The following is a 21,091-nucleotide window of genomic DNA, read 5'->3' as shown; positions in this document are numbered from 1 at the left end:
TCTGCACTGGAGGGGCTCAACCAGTGGCACTAGGGCAGCCAAGTGCAGAGTGCGGGCGTGCCAATGCTAGTCAATGGAAATTAGTGGCATATTGGTTAAAGACTTCTCTCGGGGAGGTAAAGCGGCCTTGGAGGACAATCTTCATGACTTAAGGTAAGTACAAAGGGGTCCCAAATGAAGCACCAAAACCACACCACCTGCGGCACAGGGGTGGCAGGGTGCTCACACAGCGTCGGCCATCCAATGTTATCCTATCGAGATCATTGGGTCCTGTTTCAGGTTGCAGGCTCAGACCAGAAGGTCTCTTTAGCCATGGGAAGGAGTTGAGGTGTCAGACAATGTCAGGGTATCATTGGTTCTGGTCACCAGGATACAGGGTCGGAGGATGCAGGTGTGTCTTAGAATGTTGGGTTTTTACTTATCAGGAAGGTCGCGGTCGAAGGAGTCATCATGAAGAGGCTCCAAGCGTTGACACTGGACCTTGGAGGTGGCACCCCTCAATGGATTGGAGGTCAGGACTGCTGGGAAACCACTTCAAGACTGGTGGACCCTCTGGACACAGGTTGTGGATGGCGAGTGCAGAGTAGAGTCCTTTAGCAGGAGTTCTTGGTTCAGCAGGGGCTTGATCTTTTGTGGACAGGGCCGCTGTCTTCAGGAGTCTCGAGTCATAGTTGAAGCAGGGGATCAGTCCTCATCAAGTCTGGAGGTTGCTTATACGTTTTGGAGCAGTTTGTTTGGAGCAGGGCAATTCGGTGCTGCAGGCAGATTGGTAGGGCTGGGGCCAAGTCAGTTGGGCCTGGAGTCTTTACTGCTGCAATGTCTTCGGGTTCCATTTTCTTAGGTTGTAGATTCTGGGTTCAGGCCTGCACTCTAAGTCCTGTATTTAGCAGTGTTTTTAGGAGTTACAAGGGAGTACCCAACAGCCTACTTTCCTTATGGTGACTACACGCTGAGGGTGCTCACCCCACATGAGGGAGTGGGAACAATCCCTGCCCTGATTGGAGGGTGCCTGCCATCTGCAAGATGTGCTTAAGGGGTCCCCTCTAGAAGGGACCTCTGAGTGCATGGAATAATAAATCTGACACTGGAATCATTGCAGATGTATTATTCTGAGATGTTTGATACCAAACATCCCAGGATTCAGTAAACATATACTCAGGATGGCTTTACTGGGCACTTATAATTATCTAAGAACGGCCTTAGATATTATAGGGGCCTGTCTGCTCATGCAGATAGGCCCTCACATAACGTCTAGGGCACCCTGCCTTAAGGGTGACTTGCCTAGCCCTCATGCAATGCTGGGAAGGCATGGCACACATGGATTTGTACCATATCGACTCTTCACTTTTAGCTGCACCACAACATGCAGGCTACAATGGCAGTGGTGTCTGTTTGTGGTGAGAGGTCTCTAAGGGTGGCATAATACATGCTGCAGAATTCAGTGGCCTTTCCCTGGATACTATGCCCTTGGTAACATAGGTAACCCTTACAAGGGACTTGCAGGTAGGCCAGAGTTATGCCAATTGTGGAACCAATAGTACAGGTTAGGGAAAGAACACAGGCCCTGGGAACCTGATTGGCAGGGACCCAGGGCACACTCAGTCAAATTGCATCAGGTAGCTGGAAAAAAGTTATGGGCAACCCTTCAGAGAGGGCACTTTCCTACACATGGTGTTTAATTCTCCAGGGAACGTGGTGTACCAGATAGTCATTACCTGCCATTAGTTCCCTTTTAGCCTTGCGAAATAACATTCTAAACATGCCTGGTTTTAAAACTGTGCTTGTCCTTGGAACTCAAATTTGGTATGGAGCCTGTCTCAAAATTCTCATCGAAAGATAAAGGAGCAAAGGCATTGGGATAACTAAGGGTAAGGTGTGCTTTTACATTGCATGAAGTAGTTTCAATTTGCGACCAGTATTTTTCCAACCTGTGTGGATCCAAACTATGGGGTTGGTTAGGATGGCGGATGGACAAAGTCCGTCCGACATCCTGTCTGGGGCAGGGACCGTCCGCCACAAGGGTGGAGGTACTGTGCCACAGTGGCGGGTGCATCCCGCATTTTTAACATTGCGGCCGACGGTGCTGAAAGCACTGTCAGCCGCAATGTCAAAAATGCATGTTGTGCGTTTCACAGCACAACATGACAGGCACCTTGCGTTGCCTGCCATGTTGTACTGTAAAATGCAGGGGGGTACCATAGATACCCCACATGTGCACCTCCCACCCCCCCCAGCCCCCCCTTCACCTTGGGGGCCCACAACGGGCCCCCAAAGCAAAGCCTGTATGCCTGCCAGGGAAAGGCATCTGCATCCGGCCATCGTAATATGGCTGGCGGTGTCTGGAAGACACCGCCAGCCATATGAACCCTTTGCCGCCCCGGCCGCAAGGCGACCGGGGCGGGAAAGTGGCAGACGGTGTTTCTGTCCGCCGCGGTCCCCCTGCCATTGTAATATGGCAGGGGGGAAATTGATGGCGGACGGGCACAGATGGCGGACGGATTGCCACCGCCTGCATGGCGGTGGCGATCCGCCCGCCATCCGAATCGGCCCCTATGTACAGATTCTAAATCTGAATGAGTCACAATTAATATTAATGAGGCAGGTCGCAAATAATGACTCAATTCGATTGGACATAAACACAGGGATAATGATCAGCGATGGCCAGCAGAGCACCATGTCTGTGATAGCTTTTGAAATGAGGATTATTAATATAACCTTTTTACTTAATCGGACCATTTTCCTTACAATAAACAGGGCTGAACGTATTTCAATTGGGCTTTTGAAAGGGACACTCCCAATATGCTCTTCCAAGTACTGAATTTATATGGCGTCCAAACCCATTTTAGAAGCTGTTAAAATATTACTGATTCCTAAAATGTGTTTAGTAAATAGTAAAAAATATTTCTGCGGGTCTACACAGCTATTTGGACTGTTTGCGATACAACTTGCTTCATTTCTGCACAAGATCAGACAGTTTGTTGAAGCTGAAAAACCAAAACTGCAATTGCTTCTTATTCGGATCTTGGCTTTCCCACTACATTTTGATGAGTGAACCAAAAGACTGGGTGTGAGAAGTTGGCCTGATATGTGATGCTCACTAATTCTAGTGATCACCTTGTATCATGCCAAGCAACCCTTATGATGATCGGTTGTAAGTCAACCTTATAGACCAGTTATCCTAGTGGTAACGTGGACAGAGCAGTCTTAGGCTAAACTCTGAAAGGCATGTGAAGTCAGCTGTATTACCATACACAACCCCCTTGAATACCAGATGAAAGGACACCAAACAGATATATATTGAAAATATATATATATATTTATTAACTACAAATATCCCCTGAACTCTTTATGAGCACAGAAGCACAAGCGTTAAACAAAACACAGTTTAAAATACACAAAAGTTGCACAATATGGATGAGCCCTAGGGGCCACCTAAACCATATACTAAGAAATACCAATCGGAAAGGAAAGAGGCCTAGGGCCTTGGGAATCGCTGGAGGTGTTCGGGACTAGCAGTGACTAAGTCGGGAAAGGGTCGCGGGACTCGGGTGCAGTGTTTAAAGTGCACGCACTCACCAACACAAAGTCTATGGTGCGTAAAAGTTACAAAGTTAGATAGTTAGGAACCTTCCGAGTGACCTAGAAAGCTGAAACTTGAGACACAGGCCCTAGAGATGTGTACCAGTGTGGGACCACCGGCGTTGCTGAGTTACCTCACCCACAGGAAGCGGGTGCCTAGGGTCGAAGTAGTGTCGGGTTTCGTCACGCTGGTCGATGGTGCTTGGAGCTGAAGAAGCTGCAGGCGGCTCGATGTGAAGAGTTCCGGTGGATCCAAGGGTGGATCTGAAGTGGTGAAGACCTGAAAGCAGAGGGGACAATGTTCAAAGTCACTAGCGAGTGACTACCGTGGAACCAGATTGGAACCAGGCGATGTCGGGTGAAAACAGGCGTTGAGGTGTAGCTTCTCTCTGCAGCCACTTGGACACCAGGGGTCGAGGACGTCCAGGAGTCGGTCACGAGCTGTCCCATGCAGGATTCTCGCTGTTGGCTGTGTCGGCAACTTGATTGGAGCAAACAGGCCTTGGCTAATGCAAGCCACGCAGGAATCGAAAAAGGCTTATCACTCGGACCAGCAAGGTCAGAGTGGGTGCTCCTTTTTACAGGAGCGAGGGCAAGTCTGGAACAACCAGACCCGCAGTGTAGTTTCTCGGTTTCATTGCCAAGATGGCCGCTGACCACGTGGCTAGTGGCCGGGATGGCGCGTCGAGTGGCACAATTGAAAAGGGCCCCACGCAGATCGTGGAGATGCTGGGGGGCTGATCTTCGGTGCAAGGGCTGCTCCGTGGTGAGGGTTCTCAGTCCCCAAAGCACAATGTCGAGGGTGCCTCTGATGCTGCGCAGTCAGCTCTTCGGGTGTCTTCCAAGAGGTCCGGTCCCACGTCACTCGGTGCCTCCACGGGTCCCTTCTTTGCAGGGACTGTGGGTCGGGCTGTGAGAAGTCTGGGAGTCTGGGTCTTGTCAGGCTCTGGGCTCGGGCTCCGGCGGGAGGCGGCGGCAAAGCAGATGTCGAGTTGCTGGTTGGTACCTGTGTTCACAGGGTGGCCACTCCTAGGCCACAAGTGAGATGCTCTTCAGTCTTCTGTGCAGCAGAATGTCGAAGTCCAGTCGTCTTCTTCGTTTAAAGTTGATTCAGGATGATCTGAGGTGCTATGGCACTGCTCCCACTCTTATTCCCAATCTGAGGGGTGGATCACCTGCTAGGTCCCTCCTCTGGGTGGGACCAGGAAGGGGGGCGGTTACACCCCCTTTCCTTTGTCCAGCTTCTCGCCAGGCCTGGGTCTGGAATGTCCCAGGACTGGTTTGGACTGGCTTATGCACAGGGACACCTTGTGTGCCCCGGGCATGTCTGTTTCTATTCAGCCCTGTCCTACCCAATACACAAAATCCTGTCTGGGGTGGTGCTCGCACCTCCCAAGGCAGGAAACCCTTTGTCCAAGCCTCCCTCGCTGGAAGGACTCCCAGCAGCAGGAGGTCCGACTTGTGTCTGTGGTGGCAGCGTCCATTTTGTGACGCTGAGGGTCTGGTTAATTTTAACCGGGGTTAAGGCTAGACACATGTCGTGCCCCTCTAGAAGGGTGGAATGTTATCCCGGCCACAGAACTGTCGAGGGGATAGTATTCCAAATCCTATGACACCTTACTCGACATGTTTTGATAAAGCCAAACCAAAGTTAGCATATAACCGTGAGGAATATAATGCACTTAAGAGTATATGGTATGGCAATAATTCGGAACAGCTAAGGGAGTTGTTCCCGACAGCTGCAGACAGGCTCTGCTCATGCTAGAGCACCATCTCACATGAAACCACGCACTCTGCCCCCAGGATTGCAGGGGCCTTCCATAGGAATGGCTTATAGGTTATCATGTGTCCAGTTAAGGTTAGATATAGGGATACTATATCTAAGTAAGAGGTGATTACACCAACTTACCCCAGCTGAGTGATCAGCCAGTTGTGTCAAATATGGAGGCCAGGCCAGGGGTGGCACAATACATGCTGCAGCCCCTGGTAGGCCTTGGAAACACCTATGCCCTGGGTACCTAGGGTACACTGTTATAGGGGCTAATAAGGTGAACCAGTTCCAATTCGTGTATGCACCTAAGGTACATGGAGTCCATTTTAAGGAGAGAGCAATCAGCCTGGGGCCCTGAATAGCAGGATCCCAGGCCAACTATGTCAAAAACCAGCTAAACACCAGGCAAAAAGTTTTGGGGTAACCATAGTCAGATATCCACCTTCCTACATAACCCCCCCCAAACGAAAGGAGATAAGGCTATCCTTGTCCAGGTAAGCCTATATTGCCTAAGTGGCCATATAAGGAAGTACCAGCTCTGGCTTGGTTACCCCCTGTCTCATGGTCTACTAAGCAATCCCTCACCCTAAGGGTATCCGAGGGTCTCCACCATAGGTAATCTCTACCTGTGGTGTGTTTTTGCAAAGTTAAAGGCTGATGTTGGGATGGAGTACTGAAGTGAGATTCCTCTGTAGGACTCAGCTTCCTCCAATCACTCTCCACCATGTGTACCTTTCTTTCTTTGACTGAGTTGCACTGTGCTCTCAGGGTCAACCTCGGGCTGCCTAAAGCTGGAGACTGGGTCCCTTTGGTTGGCTTACTGGAGGGACAGTTCAGGTTTGGGCCCTTAGGGTCCCAGGTTTGGCTGTGCCCAACAGTATCCTTCTGGGGGAGGACCCTAACTACTTTTAAGGGGGATCCCTCAGGAGTTTTTGGAACTTTCACCTCACTAGGGCTACTAGTTTTGGTGCCCCTAATCTGTTGATGGGGGTGCTTTATTTGACAGGGGGCCCTTTGAGGCTCCCTGTCCTTCTTGTCCTCTGCAGCCCTGGGCTGACTAAGGAGAGGTAGAGAGTGGCAGGATACCTGCTCCAGACTGGGTCCCACCTGAGACGGGTCCACTGCCATCAGAGGCTCTGTCAGGCCAGGCCTAACAACCTCTGGGACAATTCCTTCATCAGGGGTAAGATCAGTTCCCTGAGGAGGCAGATCCTTTCCTAAAGTCTGGTGGGAGGGAGATTTCTCTTCCTCCTCAATGCTCTCAGTTTGGGTGGAGTGATCCATCATTTCAGGCTTCACCACCCATGTATCAGTTTGAGTTTGGGCTGTGGCCATCACAGCCCCACCAACCTTTTCAAGAGGAGACTCAGTTTGGGTATGGGCTGTTACCATCACAGCCCTGCTACTCTTTTCAGGAGGGAAGTTAGCTAAAGATGGGGCTGAGATTTGCTCAGCCCTACCAACCTTTTCAGGAAGGACATCTTGGATTGGGGCTGTAACCATCGCAGCCCCACTAACCTTTCCATGAAGATTTACCATTTTAGAATGGGTTTGCCGTTCAACCTCAGCCCAGGCTGAGATTTCCAAATCATTACCCAGTAGGCAATCTACAGGCAAGTTTGCTGACACTGCCACTCTCTTTGGGCCAGTGACACCTCCCCAGCTAAGATTGACTACTGACATGGGATGATTGGTTTCTATGCCATCAATGTTTGTCACCTGATATTTGGCATCAGGTAAAAGTTGCCTTGAGGGGACTAGACATTCAGCCACTGTGGTGATGCTAGCCCCTGTGTCTCTGAAGGCCTCAACTTTCAAGCCATTGATGAGGGGCTCCTGTCTATACTTGCTCAAAGTGTTTGGGCAAGCAGTGAAATTGGCAAACCCCATGCCAGTCTCATAGACAAGAGTATCTGAGGTAGGGGACCTGGTTAGGCCCGAATCCACCTGAGCTCCAAAAGTAAATCCACCCAAACTCTAGGGGGTGCTCCCACCACCTGGGGGACCATTGCTGACAGTGGCAGGAGAGGTTGGAGCCTTACTTAGAGGTATATTCTCTTTATTGCCATTCTTGGGACAACAGCTGTCTGTTTTGTAATGCCCAACCTGTTTACACGCATGACAATAAGGCTTTTTCTGGGTTGAAGAAGTGTCTTGGGACCCACCCCCATTCTTAGAGTTTTGGGGCCCTGGGGAAGTCTTTTCCTTACTTTTATCCCCACCCTTCTCTTGAGGCTTGGTAGTCTCTTTCTTTTGGTCACCACCCTGGTTCTTAGGCCTGATCCTGGTTCTGACCCATTTGTCTGCCCTCCTACCCAATTCTTGTGGGGAGGTCAGATCAGAGTCAACCAGGTGCTGATGTAGAAGCTGATTTTGACAACTACTTAAGATTTGCTCTCTCATAATTAAATTATACAATCCTGTATAGTCAGTAACCTTACTTCCCAGCAACCAGCCCTCCAGAGCCTTAGTGGCACATTCAACAAATTCAGGCAAATCCTGAGTCTGTGTCTTCTGGGTGACTCTGAACATTACCCTGTACTGTTCAGTGGTTAAGCCTAACCCATCAATCAGAGCACTCTTCGGGACCATGTAGTTTCTAAAATCCCCATCACTAACTGTGAGGAGTCTGTCTCGGCCTCTACCTTCAAAGGAGAGCCACAAGATTGCTGCCCACTGCTCCTGAGGGATCTGCTGTACCTTGCAGGCTCTCTCAAGTGCAGTCATCCATTTGTGGATATCATCCCCAGCTTTGTAGGGGGCACAATCTTACTCAGGTTTCTGTTATCAAAAGACCTGTCTTTATCCTTCTGGATATTGCTGCCACCAGTGGATCCTAATCTTTTCTCTCTAGGCTGTCTTGCTCTAGCAAGTTTCTCTTGGGCCAGGGCATTTTCTAATTCTTGTCTCTGGATCCTAAGCTCAGCCTCTCTCATTTTGGCCTCATGTTCCCTTCTCTGAGGGCTAGTCATCTCCTTTCTGGAGTGACCATGAGAACCTCTAGAAGCCTGGGAGGTATTGGAGTCACCTGAGTGATTCCTCCTCCTCCTACGCTCCTGGTTAAGTCCACCTGGGTGTCTGGGCAAGGTCATCCTTGCTTCAGTCCCAAATACACTTAAGTTAGCCTGGTTAAGCCTGCTGACTAGCACCTGACTATTTCTGCCATCATCAGAATCACTGCTTCCCCTTCTGTCTCCTCTTCTTCTTCCTCCTCCTCATCTACCAGGACTATGGGGACAGGGGTATCAGTATTGTCATCTTCAGTGGGAGAGCCTCCCTCAGCATTCCCTGTGGGGTCAGCGTTAGGTCTTTAGAGCCTCAGACTGGTCTAAGAGCTCTCTAAGGTGGTCTGTAGTGGGGGATGGCCCTGTCTTCAGACCTCTTAAGGCACAAAGCTGCCTTAGTTCCTTAAAGGAGAATATAGCAAATTTGGATGGTGCCCTTGGAGGGTCACTCTCAACAGAGACATTCCCAGTGGAACCCTCTGCTCCAGACATTGCTCTAGTGTGGGTGGATATGTTGCAATCTACCTACACTGGTGTTTATCTACTAAACCTATCTAGTAGTTGTAGTCAGGGTGTGCTACTCCCTATCCTCTACAACAACTAAGTTCAGTAGAACTTAAGAATACTAGTCTTGTTTTATATGTACCTAGCAGGTACCTGTATGATCTTTCAAATGATAATCTCAAAGATTGTAATGGTAAAACAAACAGCAAGCTCAGATCCCTATCCGCTGCTCACCAATGTGAGAAGTTGGCCACACACCACACAGATATATATTGAAAATATATATATATTTATTAACTACAAATATCCCCTGAACTCTTTATGAGCACAGAAGCACAAGCGTTAAACAAAACACAGTTTAAAATACACAAAAATTGCACAATATGGATGAGCCCTAGGGGCCACCTAAACCATATACTAAGAAAGTGGTATAAGAGATACCAATCGGAAAGGAAACAGGCCTAGGGCCTTGGAAATCGCTGGAGCTGTTCGGGACTAGCAGTGACTAAGTCGGGAAAGGCCCGCGGGACTCAGGTGCAGTGTTTAAAGTGCACGCACTCACCAATACAAAGTCTATGGTGCGTAAAAGTTACAAAGTTAGATAGTTAGGAACCTTCTGAGTGACCTAGAAAGCTGAAACTTGAGACACAGGCCCTAGAGGTGTGTACCAGTGTGGGAACACCAGTGTTGCTGAGTTACCTCACCCACAGGAAGCAGGTGCATAGGGTCGAATTAGTATCGGGTTTCGTCACGCTGGTCGATAGTGCTTGGAGATGAAGAAGCTGCAGGCGGCTCGATGTTAAGAGTTCCGGTGGATCCAAGGGTGGATCTTAAGTGGTGAAGACCTGAAAGCAGAGGGGACAATGTTCAAAGTCACTAGCCAGTGACTACCGTGGAACCAGATTGGAACCTGGCGATGTCGGGTGCAAACAGGCGTTGAGGTGTAGCTTCTCTCTGCAGCCACGTAGACACCAGGGGTCGAGGACGTCCAGGAATCAATCACGAGCTGTCGCACGCAGGCTTCTCGCTGTTGACGGTATCGGCAACTTGATTAGAGCAAACAGGCCTTGGCTAATGCAAGCCATGCAGGAATCAAAAAAGGCTTATCACTCGGATCAGCAAGGTCAGAGCGGGTGCTCCTTTTTACAGGAGCGAGGGCAAGTGTGGAGCAACCAGACCCGCAGTGTAGTTTGTCAGTTTTGTTGCCAAGATGGCTGCTGACCACCTGGCTAGTGGCTGGGATGGCGGGTCGAGTGGCACAATGCAAAAGGGCCCCACGCAGATCGTGGAGATGCTGGGGGGCTGATCTTCGATGCAAGGGCTGCTCGGTGCTAAGGGTTCTTAGTCCCCTAAGCACATTGTTGAGGGTGCCTCTGATGCTGTGCAGTCAGCTCTTTGGGTGTCTTCAAAGAGGTCCGGTCCCACGTCTCTCGGTGCCTCCATGGGTCCCTTCTTTGCAGGGACTGTGGATCGAGCTGTGAGAAGTCTGGAAGTCTGTGTCTTGTCAGGCTCTGGGCTCGGGCTCCGGCGGGAGGTGGCGGCAAAGCAGATGTCGAGTTGCTGGTTGGTACCTGTGTTCACAGGGTGGCCACTCCTAGGCCACAAGGGAGATGCTCTTCAGTCTTCTGTGCAGCAGAATGTCGAAGTCCAGTAGTCTTCTTCGTTTAAAGTTGATTCAGGATGATCTGAGATGCTATGGCACTGCTCCCACTCTTATTCCCAATCTGAGGGGTGGATCACCTGCTAGGTCCCTCCTCTGGGTGGGACCAGGAAGGGGGGCGGTTACACCCCCTTTCCTTTGTCCAGCTCCTTGCCAGGCCTGGGTCTGGAAAGTCCCAGGACCGGTTTGGACTGGCTTATGCAGGGGGACACCTTCCCGGGCATGTCTGTTTCTATTCAGCCCTGTCCTACCCAATACACAAAATCCTGTCTGGGGTGGTGCGCGCACCTCCCAAGGCAGGAAACCCTTTGTTCAGGCCTCCCTCACTGGAAGGACTCCCAGCAGCAGGATGTCAGACTTGTGTCTGTGGTGGCAGCGTCCATTTTGTGACGCTGAGGCTCTGGTTAATTTTAACCGGGGTTAAGGCTACACACTTGTCGTGTCCCTCTAGAAGGGTGGAATGCTATCCCCGTCGACAGAACTGTCGAGGGGATAGTATTCCAAATTGTATGACACCTTACTCGACATGTTTTGATAAAGCCAAACCAAAGTTAGTATATAACCGCGAGGATTATAATGCACTTAAGAGTATATGGTATGGCAATATCCCGGAACAGCTAAGGGAGTTGTTCCCGATAGCTGCAGACAGGCTCAGCTCATGCTAGAGCACCATCTCACATGAAACCACGCACTCTGCCCCCAGGATTGCAGGGGCCTTCCATAGGAATGGCTTATAGGTTAACATGTGTCCAGTTAAGGTTAGATATAGGGATACTATATCTAAGTAAGAGGTGATTACACCAACTTACCCCAGCTGAGTGATCAGCCAGTTGTGTCAAATATGGAGGCCAGGCCAGGAGTGGCACACTACATGCTGCAGCCCCTGGTAGGCCTTGGAAACACCTATGCCCTGGGTACCTAGGGTACACTGTTACAGGGGCCAATAAGGTGAACCAGTTCCAATTCGTGTATGCACCTAAGGTACATGGAGTCCATTTTAAGGAGAGAGCAATCAACCTGGGGCCCTGAATAGCAGGATCCCAGGCCAACTATGTCAAAAACCAGCTAAACACCAGGCAAAAAGTTTGGGGGTAACCATAGTCAGATATCCACCTTCCTACACTGGGTTCATTCTTTAAAGACATAATATCCAATGGGCATGTGTTGGGTTCTAATACAGTTTTATTATCACACACTTCTACAAACTCTAAGCTGAATTCTAAATTCTTCCAATCATGTAAAGATAACCAAAGACAGAAAATGAATGTCTAAGATTAAACATTTAAGTCCCATTCGCGGGTCAGGCTTAAAATCCATTCCCCCTGGTTCTACAGTTTCCTAAATGCCCAGTAGATCACTTATGTGGAGGTGGTTCTGTTAGCGAGATGCAAAGCAGTCTATCCCCAGGGGTATATAATAACTAATGATGTGTTTTCCTCAATAGCAAAAACGTCTGCATTCCCTTGGTTTGTTTATGAAAATTGAACCAATAATACATGGTAATTTGAATTTCTATTTATTTACCTTTTCAAATTTCTCCGTAGCATATGTAATATTTATTTCTCATTACGTAATCATCACGTTCCATCATCGTAAAATACTTGTGATAACAAGCCCAATGCATTTCGGCTGGGCCCTTTGTCAGGGGCTATATCCTGGCGTATAGGTGTTCTTTCTTGTTCATCGCGTTGAACAACCGCAACATCGCTAAAGCCAGTAAATGCGATGAACAATAACTAACACCTACACCAAATCTAACCAAGGGAGTGCAGACTGGGGACTTTTTGCCATTGAGGAAAATGCATCATTAGTTATTATTTACCAAATGTCTTGTGATCAGGGGACAATACCCACCAGCACCCATTAAACGACAAACTTAAAAATTAGCGCATAACAAGGAGTGAGATTATCAATCATTTTCTTCTTCTTTACTGTCCCCAGGGGTATGACACTGTTGGGGGGCCAAGCCCAGATTTTAATACAGAGTTTATTATCAGCATATTTTGTTAAAGTGGTAAAGGTGTGGCTTGATGTAAAAAAAAATAATTTCTCGATGCTTCCCTCTTCTATCCCTCCACTATCCTTTTCAATCCAAATAACAGACTAACATGTCCACCGCTCAAACTAATTTCCTATTTCCCCAGACTAATTCATCACTAATTCTTTTTTGGTTCCAGAGTAGCATCATACTCACCTAAAAGCGCGTCAACACCTCATAAGGGGTAGCAAGTGCTTTATAAATGCAAACCTTTACCCTCTATTGTCCCTCCACTATCCTTCTCAATCCAAATACAGGTTAACATATCCACCACTCGGAGTAATGTTATATTTCACAATACTAATTCACCACTAATCCTTTATGGGTTCTGGAGAAGCGTAAAACTCACCTAAAAAGCACTTTGACACCTAGTCAGGAGTAGTAAGCGCTATATAAATGCAATAACAATACAATACAATGTACTGTGTGCTGTATAGAGTCTGATCGTGGATCTCAATCTGTCTCACTGGATGATTCTCCATTCTCATCTGGCTAAGTGTCTACTCCAGACGCTCCAATACTTGATACTGCCATCGCACTCAGTCGGTCCCATTGGACCTGCTCTTTCAGTGGAAGACTGTCTGTCACAGGACTGTCCTGGATTTGAGGTTGCGAACGATTTCAAAGCTGTCTGGCTGGCCACAGGGAGCAATGTCTGTCGGTATTTCACTATTCTCCAGTTCTCCCAAGCACCACCCACCAGAGATTTACAACCTCGAGCCACAAGGGGCATGAAAAGCCCCCCATTCCAGGCACCCCTCACCAGAAACCTGATCAGCAGACTGATCATCCAGCATTGAGTCTCCCTATAAAGCCATCAACCATGCCAGGGTACCATCAGCGGATCCAGGTGAACACTGCTTCTCCTCGCATCTCCCCCTCGTTCATTGCAGCTCACTCTGCTCTAGGCACCAGGAGCACCATCTCAGGTCCACAGTCTCCCGCTCCTTCACGTGGTCAGGATCTGAGAAGGTCCATTTCCTCTGCTTGCCGTCATAGTAGATGGTAATGCATCAGCAACGGGGCCCAAGCTCCAGACAGCTCCAGTGATGGCCGATAGGGCATAGGGGGAAGACACCTCAGCTACAGGGTCATAGGGAGCGCTGCTGTCACGAGCACACTGGCAATTGACCACCCAGTCGCCATGGGAGCCACCATCTTTTTTGCCAGCACTCGAGAGGCAATGCCCAGCTCAGGCAAATCACCGACAGTACCTGTAAATTGGGTGCAAATGTAGAAGGGTGATGATAGAGCAACCTCCCACATAGACTTAGGTTCAAGGGGGAAATTGAAGTGCAGGATGATGCAGGATGATGCCAGATGGTGGCTCAGCCCCAGGAGCTCGCTGGTGTTGCAGCTCACTCCATTGGCTCCAATACACACACCTCTTAGACCTAGCATTCTTGACATCATTTTCCTGTAACCTTTTGCCTTCAACCCTCCTGTTTTGCTAACTTCAGGCATATTATCAAGAACAGCGTTAAAAATTGTCGCCGGTTTAGCGGCAGAAAACTGCCGCTAAAACGACGATAATAGGTTTGATAATATGCCCTTGTGAATTCCCAGAGAAGCCCGGGTTCTGGTGTCAACTTGGGCTTCTATTGGAATTCTCCAGGGCATATTATCAAGCCCATTATCACCGTTTTAGCTGCAGTTTTCTGCCGCTAAACCGGCGATAATTGTAACATTTTTCTTGATAATATACCCCTTCATTTTTGCTGGCTTAGGACCTCTGCGAACTTTATCACTGCTAAAGTGCTTGTGGTCTCTTCTTCAACCATGGTAGAATCGAATTATACCCAACTGGCATATTTAATTTACTTGTAAGCCCCTAGTAAAGTCACACTACCTGTGCCTGCCAATGGCCTGTAAATTAAATACTACTAGTGGGCCTGCAGCACTAATTGTGCCACCTACTCAAGTAGCCCGTTAAACTTATCTCAGGCCTGCCGATGCAGTATGAATGTGCAGCTTTAAACTGCCATTTTGTCAGGGCAAAATTTACTTTTTGCTAGGCCGAAGCCTTCCTTTCCAATATATGTAAGTCTCCCTCTAGGCCAGGAACAACCACTAGATAAGAGGGGAACCCCTAGAACGATAGAGGTAGAGCAATAGGGGAAAGTCAAGGTTGTGGTGTGTTAGGTTGTCCATGGAAAGTGTCACTATTTGGGTCAGTTGTCGTGTTGTATATATTTTAATATGTAACTAGAATAGATTTTGGTACTGATCTTCTGCTTTTGAATATCAATAAGACAAGAATAAAATGTTGTCGCAATAATTGGTTCATCTACTCTTTTTTGTTTATACATGGTCTAGCCTGAGTGACTATTTATATAACGACTTAAATAGCGTTCATTTAACTCAGATAGGTAGAGCAGCTTGTTAGATTGTATGATCCCTCTAGGGCAGGCCCTGGAAAGCCTAGAGGACAGCTGCAGTGTATGTAACGATTTGGCCACATATTTTTTAGTTTTACATGTCCTGGTGGTGGAAAAACCTTAAAAGATTTAGCACTACTGGGCCTACGTGTCTCATATGATACCTTTTGAGTTACCTTATTTCAGTTAGTAAGCTGTATTTCCAAATGTGAACAATTTAAGAGTTCATGTTTGGTGTCTTTGGAATCGTAATGAAAAATCCTTTCTTATGGTGAAGTTGGATTTTAAATTACAATTTTGAAATGTCACTTTTAGGAAGTTGCCCTTTTCCTGCCTTAGCCATTTAGTGCCTTCAGCTTCTCTTTGGAATACATGACTGGGTGTAGTTGGCAGTTGGTCATAGTGTATTCCTCCTAGACAGCCACACACAATAACGAGTTTAGGTGCACCTGAATGGGCCATCACTGGCATGGCTCAGCTGGGGACAGCCCTACTTACACTTGAATAGGCTGTGACCTGTCTCTGAAAAAAAGGCTCCATACCCTGTGTAATTAGTGTAGAGTAAGGACAGGGGAGGCAGGAAACATGTGCCATTCAACAGAAAACCTCTAGAAGCTCCTCCCACTTTAAAGGAGGCACCTAGTATAGATATCGGACCTCAGATACCAACTCTTCTGTACCCTTCTGGACCTGTGGAGACTCTGCCAGGAAGAAGGACGGCTGTGCTGATAAAGCCACTGCCACTTTCCTGGACTGCTGCCTTGCTGGACTACTGCCTTACTGGACTGCTGCCTTTCTGGACTGCTGCCCTGCTGCCTGAGTCAGGGGGACTGGACCTGCACCTGAACCCAGGACTCCCGGAATGACTCCAGGGACTAGTCTGCTGGCCTCCTCTTCAGAGCCACAGGGACATAACCGGCTCCCAACCACCTGCAGCAGCTCCTAGATCCATCTGAAGAACGCCCCTGACATCCATGTGTGCCCCTCAGTTTCTGGACCCTTGGTATGGCCTCAGGGTAGCTGAATTGAAGTTTGTGATCTCTTTGAAACCGTGAACAGGCCCGTTGGGGCCAAAACCTTGTCACAAGCACTGCCTACCAATGTGAAGTTCTGTCAGGCGGATCTTTTATGCTACAGCTTGCAGATAGCGCCATTCTAAAGCAACGGTCCAACCTCCTGCAATGACAACAGGACCTTTGCGCTATAGCGATGACTGTCTCCGATGCCTGGGCTGCTCTTCATGCTGTGACGACTATCCACAATGGCTGTTTGCTCCACACTGCACTATCCACTGCGAACCGGACTGTTTGAGCTGGACCAAGAAGGTAACTTTTCATAGAGTCTAACTTAGTTCCTGTTTCCCACCTGTGCTCCATTGCACTTGTTATGAACTTAAGACTTTCTCTCAGTCTCGCACGACCAGATAACCACAGGTGGAATTTTGTCTTATTGGCGCTATTTTTACATAAATCTTTAAAATTGAATATCTCCTGTTCTACTAATTGGATTTTAGTCATTTTGGTCTTGATATATTTAATACATTTTGCTCTATTTTTCTAAATTGCTGTGGCATTTTTCTTGTGTTGCGTTTTCACTTTATTACTGTTTGAAGTGCTGCATATATGCTTTACACATTGCCTCTAAGTTAAACCTGACTGCTCTGATCCATGTTACAAGAGGGTAGAGAACAACTTATTTTTGAGTTTCTCTGTGCCTCATCCTGACAAGGAATGTGGTTGCTGCTTGAGTGGAGTTTCTCCTCTCTTCAACCAGTAACCAAATTTCATGCAGATAATATTTCACATCTAGGCCATCTCATGTGAGGGCTCGGTTTGTGATGTTCTCATCCAGTAGACTTTCGCTGGGGATGTTTATTTTTCCTACCAGTGTAGCTTTGTGTGCTGCGATTAGTGTACTTTTGGCTTTGAAATTAAATTTCTGTTTATATTTTTATCATTTTCCACAATATTAACTCTGAGCTGGTGAACGCTTTCAGTGATATGTACGCCTGTCAGGCAGCTCTATCTGCAAATTGTGACAGAACTTTTAAAACGGACCCAGCATTACATGTAATAGGGCTGATTAGTATTACTACGGAAAACAATATGATAATTCTATTCGACACAGCTTGTAAAGAGAATTGTAGTCTTTTTCTGCTTTTGTGCTCCAAACTCCTCAAACTGCATGCCCTTCCACCACAACTACCTCATACTGCATGTGCATCTGTTGAGTTAAAAAGAATTTTTCTCTTTTCAGTGCATGCTATATTAATTTCAGGGTTTATCATATCCATTTTAGAGCATGTGCTATACATCTCAAAATGTCACATTCATTTTTAAGCATTTCATCATAATTTCAATGCATGGTATGCTCATATTTATTTCAGCACGTACCTTATTCATTTCATTGCATGCCTCATTCATCTCACAGGGTTTCCTATTATCTTCAATGATTGTCTTATTCATTTAACATACACTGTATTCACTTTCAAATAGGCCATATCCATTCATTCAACAAGAGCCATGTTTATTTCAACATGTGCCATATTTATTTTAACCCTTGTCATTCTAATTTCACTATACAATATATTTACTTAGAAATGTGCCATATTCACTTCAATGCTTGTCAGATTAATTTCAACAAGTATTTTGTTATTTTTAGGGTAGCCATATTTTTTAACCCCTTCGACGCTGATGACGAGCTGGGCTCGTCATGGCGTAGGCTCCTCGCACGCTGATGACGAGCCCAGCTCGTCACGTAAAGTGCGTTTTTTAAAAACCCAGCGTGCGAGCGGAATTCCGCTAGCGCGCATGCGGTTAAAGATTGGTCATGTTAATTTGAATATATATTATAATCAAGTCGATGTATGTCTAATTTATTTCAACATGTGCTTCATATTCATTTCCACACATTTCTCATTCATTCTAAAATACCACATATTGATTTCATCAATCGTCATATTTATTTTAAAGTGTTAAATATAATTGCAATACATCTTATATTCATTTCAACACATGTCATACTAATGTCCTGGTGTGTCATAATTTCCTTACCAAATCCACTCCATATTCATTTAAATGTATATCACATTAATGTTATTGTGTCACAATAATGTTAACAATGTGTGTCATATTCTTTTTTTACTTATATTTGTTTCAATATACAATATATTAATTTTAACACGTTACATTAATTTCCTTGAAGGTTATATTAATTTCAGGGCATCACATTTTAATGTTCCTCTTAACACTTCAACAAATATCATATTATTTATAATGCAAGGTATATTCATTTTAATGTTTGCTATATGTTTTCAGTGGAGGGCATATTGATTTCATTTTAGTTGACCTACATTTTAGTGTATGTTTTATTGCATTTAGGGTATGTGTTATTCTTCACTAAGAGATATGTTCAGTCTGTTGTGAATCTTATCTGTTTTGTTGCATGGTATCCTTATTCTGCAATTAATCATATTAGCTTTGAGATATGTTATATCCATTCTGGTGTGTGTTGTATTATTTTGGCTATGTGCTATACATTTCAGGGGTGCCATATTTGTAGCGATGCATTTTTGACATAAACGACATCCCATAGTATTCTCTAACCTAATTGCAAAACGACTGTGGTCATGAAGTGCCACTGTGCAATATGCTGTTGATGTTGTGCTCTAATGCTCTGAAGCCTGGTGTGTGCTCCATCAAACAGCATCCATGCATAAATAGATAAATAAATGGTCATCAGCCAGAGTGGCCCGCCCTATACTTTAAGTGTCATCCTCCCTGCGCCCACTTATCTCACTTCACTTGCCTGGCACATAATACCCGGTTCTATTTTTCAACATAGCGTGGGCTGAATGTCATGAGAAGCCTGTGCCGCCACCCCGCGTCTCTCTTCATCTCCATGGCCCTCGGCTCGCACGTTTTTCTCCTGTTTATTTGGATTTTCATATTCAGAAGCAGTGGTGCTCTCTTTTTTATGCAAATACAGGCTGATTTAGGAACATTCATAGACAACTACGTATTACATTGTTTAACATAAATACATTTTGGTATTGGTATTTCTAGGGTGAGGTGATCACATTCCAATGGCTTAGAGTAATCAGCTGTCTTTTTTTTATATTACAGAGCTAAATGAGATGCGTTGATAGAAAAACAACAGGAATGCTGGTGTGCCTACACAAGAGCCAAGCAGGTAAGCAAGAGCAGCAAACCCAGCCAGCCTTTGTTGTTTAGAGCTTTGCTACAGCAGCCCCTGGCGTTCGTACTGAGAACAGCAACATCGCTGCGGCTCTTCGGTTACCGATCCAGTAAAATCCGTGATTTATTACAGAAAGGAAACAACAGAGCAAACCACGCTGTGTGGATAAGAAAAGACAATTAACGTTATTGTCCGTATGGTCAATTCGACTTTGTTTGATTTTCCCCAAAAGAAGCACCCTTTTCAAACCCCTTTTGCAAGGGAAACAAAAAAATGCTGCAGCTTTCCAAACCTTACACATTTTGTCTGTTCCGTGCGCTTTTCTAAATCGTCAGAGGCAATCATTAAAAAGCCAAAATTCAAATTGTATTTTCTCAAAATAACCGCCCCTTTTTTACTTTTTGTTTCGGTCTTCACAGAAACAGAACAGTCCTCACAACAAAAGCTGATCACCATTATCCAAATTGTCATTTTTTGTAAAGGGAAAAAATCAGAAGACACACGAATACTGAGCTCTCAGACCGGAGTCGCCTGCGTGCCGTGGTCACGCGCCGATCTTTTAAGCGCGGCCTGTAGCACTGTGATGCCTCTTTCCTCTCTGTGAGTCGGTGGGCAAAAATACAAAGATGCACCTGGTCAAGTATACACATTTATGGCCACAAATGAGTTCCGGGAACGGTGTCTTACAAGTGGGTGTCGTGGTCACGTGTATTCAGACCACTTTGCCCACTGCATATCCTTTTATTGACCCTAAACATATTAATCCTCGTTCCCTCTTGAAATACCCCTACATGCTCAGTTTGCCACTCCGCTCACGTTAAGACACATAAGACAATTTTTTAGACAATCATGCACAACCCTTTCACGTTTCACTTGGTCACAAATCTGCACTATATAGTAGAGTTAACTCGTGATGCTCTCGTTTTGCGACACGTTATCCACTCAAATGCTGAGAGTTCCGAAATACATGCTTAGGAATTGATAACATATGGAAATGACTATTAGCATGGAGAACTCCTTCTTGCTATGCTCACCCTTGTCATTCTCCATTTCAGATCGCCCACTCCAACATAGTATGTGCAACATGGAAACTTTACTCTACTATTATGTATAGAATTATGTGGAGCACAAGATCATCTGACGCCCCCTACCCCTCTGTGCGACAAAGTAATTTGTGTGGAATTATGCAATGTGGACATTGTTGGAACCTGAGTGTGCACTCTTGGCTCGTGACTGACATTCTAGTATCTTGAATGAGTCTCAAACGCCTAACTCGTCCTGGTCGCAATGTCCCAATCTGTGGGTTCTGCATTAATCACTCGTCAGGAGTCTTGCACCTAGGCCCGGTTCCACGAATTTTCATTTGGATGGGCCAAGGATACGTTTGGGTGGGCCAATATAGTCCCAATTTTTGTCAATTTTGGAGGTAGACTACAAGCTCAAGATTGCATCATATCTTCTTCCAAACAGAAATTTAGTGCACCTAGAAAGTTCTTTGAGAGTTGGCGCTGATCCATTTGAAAAACTGCCTCAGCATCTTCAGTATTAATCAATGAATCAATCAGGGAGTTTATAAAGCATGCTACTCACCCTGAGGGTCTCAAGTTGCTGGGTGTGGGGGGGGGGGGTAGCAATGATAAATAGCAAAAGAAAGTGCAACCCGTGCATCCCCTGTGTGCATATCCGACACCCCACGAAACACAGCCCAGTCCCCCTGCCCCCCCCCCAGAAAGGAAACAATTCCCCAACTCCCCTCAACCCCCCCGTCCAATGGCCCGTCGCTAGCAACATTCGCCCCAAGAAAACGCACCCCCCACCCCCAGGAACCCAACCCCCACTCATCCTACTCCGCCAGGACTACCGGTGGCATCAACCTAAGAAGCCTGAGGTACCTTGGGCAGGTGAGCTCCCTGAATTCGGTGGACAGCAGCGCAAGGAAGGGTTGCCACAGCTCCTCAA

The sequence above is a fragment of the Lissotriton vulgaris genome, chromosome 2_1 (assembly GCF_964263255.1).
Source record: "Lissotriton vulgaris chromosome 2_1, aLisVul1.2, whole genome shotgun sequence".
Taxonomy (NCBI): Eukaryota; Metazoa; Chordata; class Amphibia; order Caudata; family Salamandridae; genus Lissotriton; species Lissotriton vulgaris.
The sequence above is the reverse complement of the archived record's forward strand: the minus strand, read 5'-3'. Positions refer to the sequence as shown.